The sequence below is a fragment of the Herpailurus yagouaroundi genome, unplaced genomic scaffold (genome assembly GCF_014898765.1).
Source record: "Herpailurus yagouaroundi ecotype Mexico unplaced genomic scaffold, PumYag 220, whole genome shotgun sequence".
NCBI lineage: Eukaryota > Metazoa > Chordata > Mammalia > Carnivora > Felidae > Herpailurus > Herpailurus yagouaroundi.
Window position 1 is genome coordinate 7,596,779 of NW_024412451.1, and position 9,814 is coordinate 7,606,592.

Here is a 9,814-nt window from a genome sequence, read left to right on the forward strand (position 1 = left end):
GATTTCCTGTCTCTCATTCCTGCAAGGCCCTTCTTGGACTTGCTAACCTTGTCTGAGTCTGAAGTGTTTGTCCACACTCCCCCAGGCCTTCCCCCCACCGTCCCTCTCCTGCACTTAGATTCTAGCTCGTTGTGACCCAGGGACCCGAGCCTGTGAGGGGGCTGCACTGGGCACATCCTGAGGGGCTTCGCAGCAGGCGAGTGGAGACGGGTGGTGTCAGTGTGGCTGGGCTGCAGGGGATGTTTAGGCGCCGCCTCTGGACACACTGTAGGCTCTCTGTCGACCAGGATGAAAGAAGCCGTGTGTGGAAGTCCTGGATTCATGTGTAGGAAGAGTTGGAAGATTCTGGAAAAGGAGATCGATGGGGGGGAAATCTGGGCCAGTAAAGAAAGAATATTATTTTTAGTACATTGCTTTAGTTCTCCTGCCTCAGCGACCACCTTGGGCAAAGTTGCAATCCTGCCATCCATGAACGTAACACACCAGGTCTTTGACTCTCTCCCCTCCCTTCTTTTTTTCCTTCCTTCTTTTCTCTTGTGTTGCTCCCTCCTCAGGCATCCTTTGCAGTGGTTAATTGCTGGAGGTCTGGCTGGCCCCTTTTCTCAGCCTTAATTTAGAGGAAATTGTCCAGTCTTGGTCATGCTATTTGGTGAAATAGTCTTGCTTAAATACATGGCTTTTTTTCCTTCTTCAAGTTTTTTGCATGATTGTTTTTTATTTTTATTTTTTTAATGTTTATTCATTTTTGAGAGAGAGACAGAGTATTAGCAGGAGAGGGGCAGAGAGAGAGGGAGACACAGAATCCGAAGCAGGCTCCAGGCTCTGAGCTGTCAGCACGGAGCCCTACAGGAGGCTTGCACCAATGAACCGCGAGATCATGACCTGAGCCAAAGTCGGTCGCTTAACCAACTGAGCCACCCAGGTGCCCCTGTACGTTTCATTTCTGTGACTTCCTTATTTTATAACTGGAAGATTTTACCTCTTCATCCCCTACACCTATTTGGCCCATTGCCTACCTCCTCCCCTCTGGCAACCACCAATTTGTTGCCTGTATTTACGAGTCTATTTCTGTCTTTTTGTTTGTGCATATTATTTTGTTTTTTACATTCCACATATAAGTGGAGTCATATGGTATTTGTCTTTTTCTCTCCAACTTAGTTCACTTACCATAATACCCTGTATGTCTATTCACGTCGTACAAACGATGAGACTTCATTCTTTTTTATGTCTGACTAATAATTTTCCGTTGAATATGTATACCACATCTTCATCTATGCCCCTATCCATGGACACTTGGGCTGCTTCCGTATCTGGGCTGTTGTAAATAGTACTGCAGTAAATCTAGGGGTGCCTTTATGTTTTTAAATTAGTGTTTTTGTTTTCATTGGGTAAATATTCAGTAGTGGGCTTATAGGATCACACGGTATTTCTTTTTTTAATACTTTGAGGAACCTCCATACTGTTTTCCACAGTGGCTGCATTAATTTACATTCCCACGCACAGGGCACAGGATTCCTTTCTCTGTGTCCTCTCCAATTCTTTTTATCTTTTGACTTTTTATAATTGCCTTCCTAACAGGTGTGATGTAATATCTCATGGTGGTTTTGATTTGCATTTCCTTGATGACTGGTGATGTTGAACATCTTTTCATGTATCTGTTGGCCATTTGTATGTCTTTGGGAAAATGTCTATTCATGTCCTCTGTCCATTTTTTTTCAATGTTTGTTTACTTTTTGAGAAAGACAGAGACAGACAGAGCATGAGTGGGGGAGGGGTGGAGAGAGGGAGACACAGAATCCAAAGCAGGCTCCAGATTCTAAACTGTCAGCACAGAGCCCAGAGCCCGAAGTGGGGCTCGAACTCCCCAACTGTGAGACCATGACCTGAGCTGAAGTTGGATGCTTAACCGATTGGATTGAGCCATCCAGGCACCCCAGTCCTCTGTCCATTTTTTTAATCATTGTGTTTATTTTTCCTTTTGGTTTGTTTTGCTATTGAGTTTCGTAAGTTCTTACATATTTTGGATATTAACACCTTGTCATCTTGAGCATTTGCAAATATTTACTCCTATTTCATAGGTTGCCTTTTAATTTTATTGACTGTTTCTTTGCTGTGCAGGTTTTTAGTGTGATCTGGTCTTATTTTTGTTTTTGTTTTTGACACTTTTGTTTTCAATTCTAAACAATCATTGCCAAAATCAATATTAAGGAACTTTCCCCTTTTATTTTCTTCTAGGAGTTTTACAGTTTCGTAACTTACATTTAGTCTTTAATCCGTTTTGGGTTGATTTTTGAGTATGTTGTAAGGTAAGGGTTGTTTCATTCTTGTGCACATAGACCTCCAGTTTTCCCTACACCATTTATTGAAGAGACTATCCTTTCCCAATTATGTGGTTGTTAAAAATTAGTTGAGTGTGGAAACCACAAGTGCTGGTGAAGATATGAAGAAAAAGGAGCCCTCTTGCAATGTTGGTAGGAATGCAAACTGGTGCAGCCACTCTGGAGAACAGTATGGAGGTTCCCCACAAAGTTAAAAATAGAATGACCCTATTACCCAGTAATCGCACTACTGGGTATTTGCCGAAAAAATACAAAAGCACTAATTCAAAAGGATACATGCACCCCTACCTAAGTTTTTAGAAGCATTATTTACAAGAGCCAAGATATGGAAGCTGCTCAAATGTCCATGGACAGAAGAATGAATAAAGACAATGTGGATGTGGTATATAGATACAATGGTATTTTATTCAGCCATAAAAAAGAATGAAATCTTGCCATTTGTGACAATATGGATGGCACTAAAGAGTATAATGCTAAGCAAAATGAGTCAGTCAGAGAAAGGCTGTTATGCCCAGAATTCGTGATCCCCAAAGACCACCAGGGAGCGGAGTCCGATGCAAAAGCAAAGAGCCTTGATTCGAGCTAGCTGGAGCTCAATCCCCTACCTGCACCAACACAGTGGTGAGATACCCGGGAGAGAGAGCCAGTTTCAAAAGCACAAAGGTTTTATTGGGGCCTAGGGGCAGTTGGTGAGGTAATGGCTGTGGCCTCAGCCGATTGTCTGGGGAAGGGTCGGAGTCCTGTTATGCAGGTCGCTGGGTGTGTTTTGATCGGGGAGTTTGAACGGGTGAGCGGGAGGTTACTCAAGGGGAGGAGGCGTGGTCAAGGTGAAGGACACAGAACAAGATGGAGTTGGCCGGCGTAGGCCCGCCCATTCAGGCAAGTACTATAGGATTTTACTCATATGTGGAACTTAATAAGCAAAACAAACGAGCAAAGGGAAAAAAAGAGACAATCCGAGAAACAGACTCTTAACTATTGAGAACAAAGATCAAAATTGAAACATCAGGATTTATATTGGAGAGCGATCTTGAAAAGGTAGTTTGTGAGAAGGCTTTGTTTCAAACATCCATGCTTTTGGTGTCAGAGAATCATAGTGGAGAGGAGCCATACATCTGTACTGAACCTGGAAAAGACCTTGGAGCAAAGGTGGGTTCTCAGGATTGACAACGAATTCATACTTCCAATGTAATGGAACATGTTAATATTCTTAATTGTCACAACAGACTCGACGTCAGAATATTTTTACAAAGAATAAGTCTTTCTTCAAGATTAATCTGAGATATCCCATACTGCAGAATAAATAGAAGTCAAAATATGTTAAAACTCACGGCATGATAGATAGCAAAAGAACAAATATGTGGAGATGGCCAAATAATTTTATGAGGTATTTTATTCAATTTTTAGAAGGCTGCTCCATTATCTAGGAGTTTCAACCTGACATTTGGATTCTGGTGATAGGCTTTTCTCACTGGCCTTTTGTCATGGCCTCAGAATTACAAAGATGGAAGGTCCTACTTCATTAGCTGAGGTTCATTCATATTTTTGTTCCCTGAAAGAACAAGGATACTTCCTTTTAAAAATAAATATTATCGGGGCGCCTGGGTGGCGCAGTCGGTTAAGCGTCCGACTTCAGCCAGGTCACGATCTCGCGGTCCGTGGGTTCGAGCCCCGCGTCGGGCTCTGGGCTGATGGCTCGGAGCCTGGAGCCTGTTTCCGATTCTGTGTCTCCCTCTCTCTCTGCCCCTCCCCCGTTCATGCTGTGTCTCTCTCTGTCCCAAAAATAAATAAATGTTGAAAAAAAAAATTAAAAAAATAAAAAATAAAAAATAAAAAATAAATATTATCTTGGGGCACCTGGGTGACCCAGTCCATTAAGTGTCCAACTTCAACTTAGGTCATGATCTCATAGTTGGTGAGTTCAAGCCCCACATCAGAGCCTGGAACCTGCTTCGGATTCTGTGTCTCCCTCTCTCTCTCTCTCTGCCCCTCCCTTGCTTGTGCTCTTTCTCTCTCAAATAAACATTTAAAAACAAATAAATAAAATTAAATATTTTCTGAATTAGGGAGGATGTGGGGTGGCAGAGAATACTGTAAAACGATGCAGTTAAGCCCTTGGGTTTATTGTGTTCAGGGAGCCTTTCTCCAGACAGACTCCATGTGGTTTATAGGAAAGGAATGCTTTACCAAATGACCATGAAATAAAGCAGGTCAAGACACTGGGAGATTGGGATTTATATGGGAAGATAGGAATAGGTTACTAGGGACTGATTATGTGGTAGAAATAATACAGGAGACATGGTGACTACATTGTCCTTTGGATGTTAATAGCTGTTTTACTTCAAGAATTAGTGAAGGGGCACCTAGGTGGCTCAGTTGGTTGAGTATCTGACTTCGGCTCAGGTCATGATCTCATGGCTTGTGAGTTCGAGCCCTGAGTCGGGCTCTGTGCTGACAGCTCAGAGCCTGGAGCCTGCTTTGGATTCTGTGTTTCCCTTTCTTTCTGTCCCTCCCCTGCTCATGCTGTCATTCTCCTTCAAAAATAAATAAACATTAAAAAATTAATGAAAATGAATCTTATTTTTGACAATTGAAGAGAGAACAATTATCAGGAGAGCTTAATCGAAAGAACCAATATAATTCATGCAGGTGTACGATTCACACTTAACTGATGGTATAACTTTTTTTTTTTTTAAGGTCATTTATTTGTTTTGAGAGAGACAGAGACAGCGCAAGCAGGGAAGGGGCAGAGAGAGGGAGAGAGAGAGAATCCCAAGTAGGCTCTGCACCATCAGTGCAGAGCCCAATGCAGGGCTTGAACTCACAAACTGTGAAACCATAACCAGAGCTGAAACCAAGAGTCAGATAACCAACTGAGCCACCCAGGTGACCCTGCTGGTATAACTTTTCTACTTTTTTTTTTCTTCCAGATTTAATGAAGTATAATTATCAAATAAAATTGTATGATATTTAAATGTACATTGTGATGATTTGATATATGTGTAGATTTTAAAAGGATTTTCCCCATGTAGTTGTCACATCTATTACTTTACATATTTATTGTGTGTGTGTGTGTGTGTGTGTGTGTGTGTGTGTGTGTGTGTGAACATTTAAGTTCTCTAAGATTTCAGGTATATAATAGAATGTAGTTGCCGTGTCCTACATGAATTCTTAGTCTTTATTAGTTTTAGAACTGAAAGCTTGTACCCTTTTATCAACCTCTCTGTGTTTCCCGCACCCCCCAGTCCTGGCAACCACTTTTCTAGTCAGTGTTTCTATGAAGTTGATTTAATTAAATAATGGGTTTCTCTCTCTCTCTCTCTCTTTAAGTTTATTTATTAAGTAATCTCTGCACCCAACCTGGGGCCTGAACTCACAACCCCTGAGATCAAGAGTTGCATGCTCTAAGGACTGAGCCAGCCTGGCGCCCCTTATTGATTTCTTTATAAGTCAATGCATTTGAAGGAAGGAGCAGTCATATCTTTCACTTTTGGCAGGCAAAAACCCTGTCCAGCTAGGTCCTCAAACTAATGGGATTGCTTTTGGGATTATGCGCCAGTGGGCCTGAAGCCAGGTCACATTGCTCGTACCTCATCCTGTGTTATGGAGGGGCACTGTGTCGCTGCATCTTTTAAAAATGGGATAAAAAGAATAAAATAAAAATAAAAATGGGATGATAGATCTTCTTTTATTCATATGTGTGCTATGTCAAGACATTCTCGATTTTACCTGAAAGTATTTTAAATATGCTAATTTCCCTATCTAAACGTATTTTGATTGACTGTCAGTTTGACGTGGTTGAAATCTTCCATATGCAGGGTGAGAGAAAACACATCTGTAGTAGATGTTAACAGATACCGCCAGAAAAATTATTCAGGGTAGAAGTTTGTTGGATGTTTTATAACCTAGTTTTACTTTCCTTAGGGTTCATATTAAAGAGCATACACTTCCCTGCTGGGTGCCTTTAGAAATATTGCAAAATTGATTATTCTTTAAGTGAAAATCGCTAAGACTACATATGTTACAAGCTTTGTAAACATTTAGAAAGCAAAGAACTAAAATATACAATTTGTAAATAAAAAACCTTGTACTTTGAGAAGGTATGTGTAGTGATTTTGAAATTATATTTAGATACTGATTTAAGTATATTATGATGTAAAGTTAAACTCAGGTATTTGAAGGTAAGTCATCTCAAGCGTGTAACAGAATAAATTGTTATAACAAACATAAACGACAACAAGGCAATTTGTAACATTTTTTAAAAAGTTAGTGTTCTTCCTAAAGCAGTGGTTGGCAACCCAAATTATGTATGCCTTCGCCCTCCACGCCTCTTTCCTCTGGTCTCGTCCCTATGCAAGTCTTCGGAACTGAGCACAGCGTTGAGTTTGGCCTCCTGGGTGATTGGGGAATTGAAAAAGCAATGCCATTTTGTTGGGTGTCCGTATGGAATTGCCCTTTCTCGCCAGGGAGTTTTGAATTTTACATTCTAGTTTGTAAGCCCGACACAAACAGCTCCAGCTGTGTAATTGAACTACTTCAATTGATCCTAACTACAAGAAATGTTCCTGCACCCACCACGTCCCCACAGACCACCAGGACCCCAGTTCCCTGGCCCCCAAATTGCTTCAGCTTCACGGGCTTTTACCTTAAAACTGTTAGAGACCGTGAAATAAGCAGGAAGCAAGGCTGCTCCTGGAGATATTTCAAGAATCATTTTTAAACCTGGCAGAGACACCTTGGGAGCGAGGGGAGGGACACCCGCCATATACCTGCCGCCTCGCGGTACCTGCCCCCTCGCGGTACCTGCCCCCTCACCGTACCTGCCCCCTCACCGTACCTGCCCCCTCACCGTACCTGCCCCCTTGTGCTCTAGCCTCCTTCCACGCTCCGCCCCCTGACGGGCTCTCCGAAGCCCGGCCCCCTCTCCAGCTTTGTCCCGCTCCTGCGGAGGCCTGACCTCCCTTCGGGTCCCGCCCCTCACCGGCTCTGTCCTGCCCCCATCGCGGTACCTGCTGAGGCCTCACCACTTCACGCCCCGCCCCTGGAGGCCACGCCCCGCTTAGGCCCCTCCCATACACGGCCCCTTCGTCTTTTTATTGCACGCGCCCTCAGGTTCCTGTAGACCCGGAAGCGGATAGCGTGGAGCAAAAGTTTCGCTGTTGAGTGTGAGTTTCCGTCTTTACAGTTTAAACCTGCTCTTTGCAGTCCCCTCTCCTCCAAAGCCGGGGTCTGGGTATCGCTACGGGTCTTAAAATCCCCGCATTCGCCAGCGCACCCCAAGTAAATTCAGACGTCACATTGGGAGGCCGGGGGCGCGTCCCTTTCTGTTTAAAATCGCAGCTAAACTGGCCCCTGTCCCCGGCGTTTCCGCGTTCGGGTCACGCAGACACTGGCTTTCCCGTCCGTGTCCTGCTGGAATTCTCTTCGGAACCCGCCGCCCGCCTCACGTCGTGAAAAGCCCCCTTCCACGAAGTGGATTCCCGCCCCGCCCCAGCCTCGCCCTGTCGGCCCTGCCTGGCAGTCCCTGCAGCCTCTCGGGAGAGGCCGCATCCTCCTCCGGGCCGACGATTCTGGAGGGCCCACCCTTCTGGGGCACCTTCCCCGCCCCCTCTCCTCGCGTCGGCTTCTGTTCCCCAGAACCCCCTTTCCCTGGTCACCTCTTCCCCTGACTCCGCGCTGGGGTGGGTGACTTGGCCTGCCTACTGACACCCAGTGTATTTCGCCCCAAATTCCTCCCCACTTGAAAACGTGGTTCTTCCAGGAGGCGGTTGTCTTATTTCATCCCACGCCTACTCAATGTGTGATGGAGGGCATTGGGAGAAAGAAAGCCATTGAAAGAAAACCTAGAGGCAACGTAGAGGATGGGTGAGGGACTTTGTAAAGAGACAGAATAAGCCCCGGAAGTAGCAGGTGGAAAAAGTAGAAGTTTGAGGAAAGCCCGGTCTCCAGGGAGATGAAGGAGCGCAAAATGGAAGGGCCCTTGTTCAGAGTAGGAGTGGAGGCAACAATGGTGAGAGGCACGTCAGATGGAGGAGAGGACTAAAGAGTTAAAGTCTTGGCCAACAGAGGAAGGTGTCGTTGAGACAGAGGAAAGAGGTGACAAGAGAGCGGAGGAAGAAACCAGAATGGAAGTATAGCTACCTGGGGGTGCCAAAGAGTGGGGACCAAGGGAGTATAACAGAGAAAGAAGAGAGGAATATAACGGAGAGCAGGGAAAGAGCGCAGGTGGGACAAGAAAGAGGCTGAAATGCATGGAGACTGGGGACAATCGGAAGGACTGGGGAGAAATAAAAACGAGGGGAAACACGTGCACAATGGGACAGAATAGGTGTGAGGAAAGGAATCCAGAGGACAGAAAGAGTTGATAACGGACTGAGCAGAAACCCAGGGGGGAAACAGAAAAAAAAAAAAAAAAAAAAAAGAGAGAGAGAGAGAAACACAAGATAGAATAAGAGGAAAGTACATCTTAGTGAAAAGAGAGGGTGGGCCTGAATCCAGATGGGTCTGCGTTAATTGGATATAGATGATTAAGTTGTGAAATACTGATTTGGGGCTTTACCATCTAATACGTTTAAAGTTTGTTTAAGTCGTATGAATGAGGACGAGAACTTCAAAACACCTGCCGTAAGGCTTGTGCGTTTTTTAATTTTTTTTTCCCCAACGTTTATTTATTTTTGGGACAGAGAGAGACAGAGCATGAACGGGGGAGGGGCAGAGAGAGAGGGAGACACAGAATCGGAAACAGGCTCCAGGCTCTGAGCCATCAGCCCAGAGCCCGACGCGGGGCTCGAACTCCCGGACCGCGAGATCGTGACCTGGCTGAAGTCGGACGCTTAACCGGCTGCGCCACCCAGGCGCCCCAAGGCTTGTGCGTTTTATATTTATTTGCATCGCAAGATAATTTCCATTTGCAAACCGTATTCAGCCAGTGGGTGGTAACTTAGTCATTTGTGGATCACCCTCTCCCCTTTGCCTGGGTTGGGGAAGGGGAGAAACGCTGGTCACTACATGGTGCCTTTTTATTTATTTATATATACTTTTTAATGTTTTTTTTTTTTTTTTCTTTATTTTGGGGGAGAGAGAGAGTGTGTGTGTGTGCGCACGTGCCTGTGCGCACGCGTGGGGGAGAAGCCGAGAGGGGGAGAGAGAGTCCCAAGCAGGCTCTGTGCTGTTAGTGCGGAACCCAACTCTGGGCTCTATCTCGCTTACTGTGAGATCGCGACTTGAGCTAAACTCGAGTCCACTGCTTAGGGGATGAGTAGGGACACCTGGGTGGTTCAGTTGGTCAGCGTCCGACTTCAGCTTAGGTCATGATCCCAGGGTCCTTGAATTCTAGCCCGAGCAGGGCCTTCCGCTCTTCTGCTCTTGGTGAGGAGCCTGCCTTGAATCCTCTATCTCCCTCTCGCCCCTCCCCCACTCTTACGCACCCTTGTGCGCATGCTCTCTCTCAAAAATAAATAAACATCTAAAAAAAA

The 9,814-nt window shown here is 45.0% G+C and overlaps 1 pseudogene; it reads left to right on the forward strand.

The window, feature by feature from the left end:
• Positions 1-7,404: 7,404 nt before the first annotated feature.
• Positions 7,405-9,814, forward strand: part of LOC121018957 (zinc finger protein 160-like) — a 32,703-nt pseudogene continuing 30,293 nt past the window's right edge.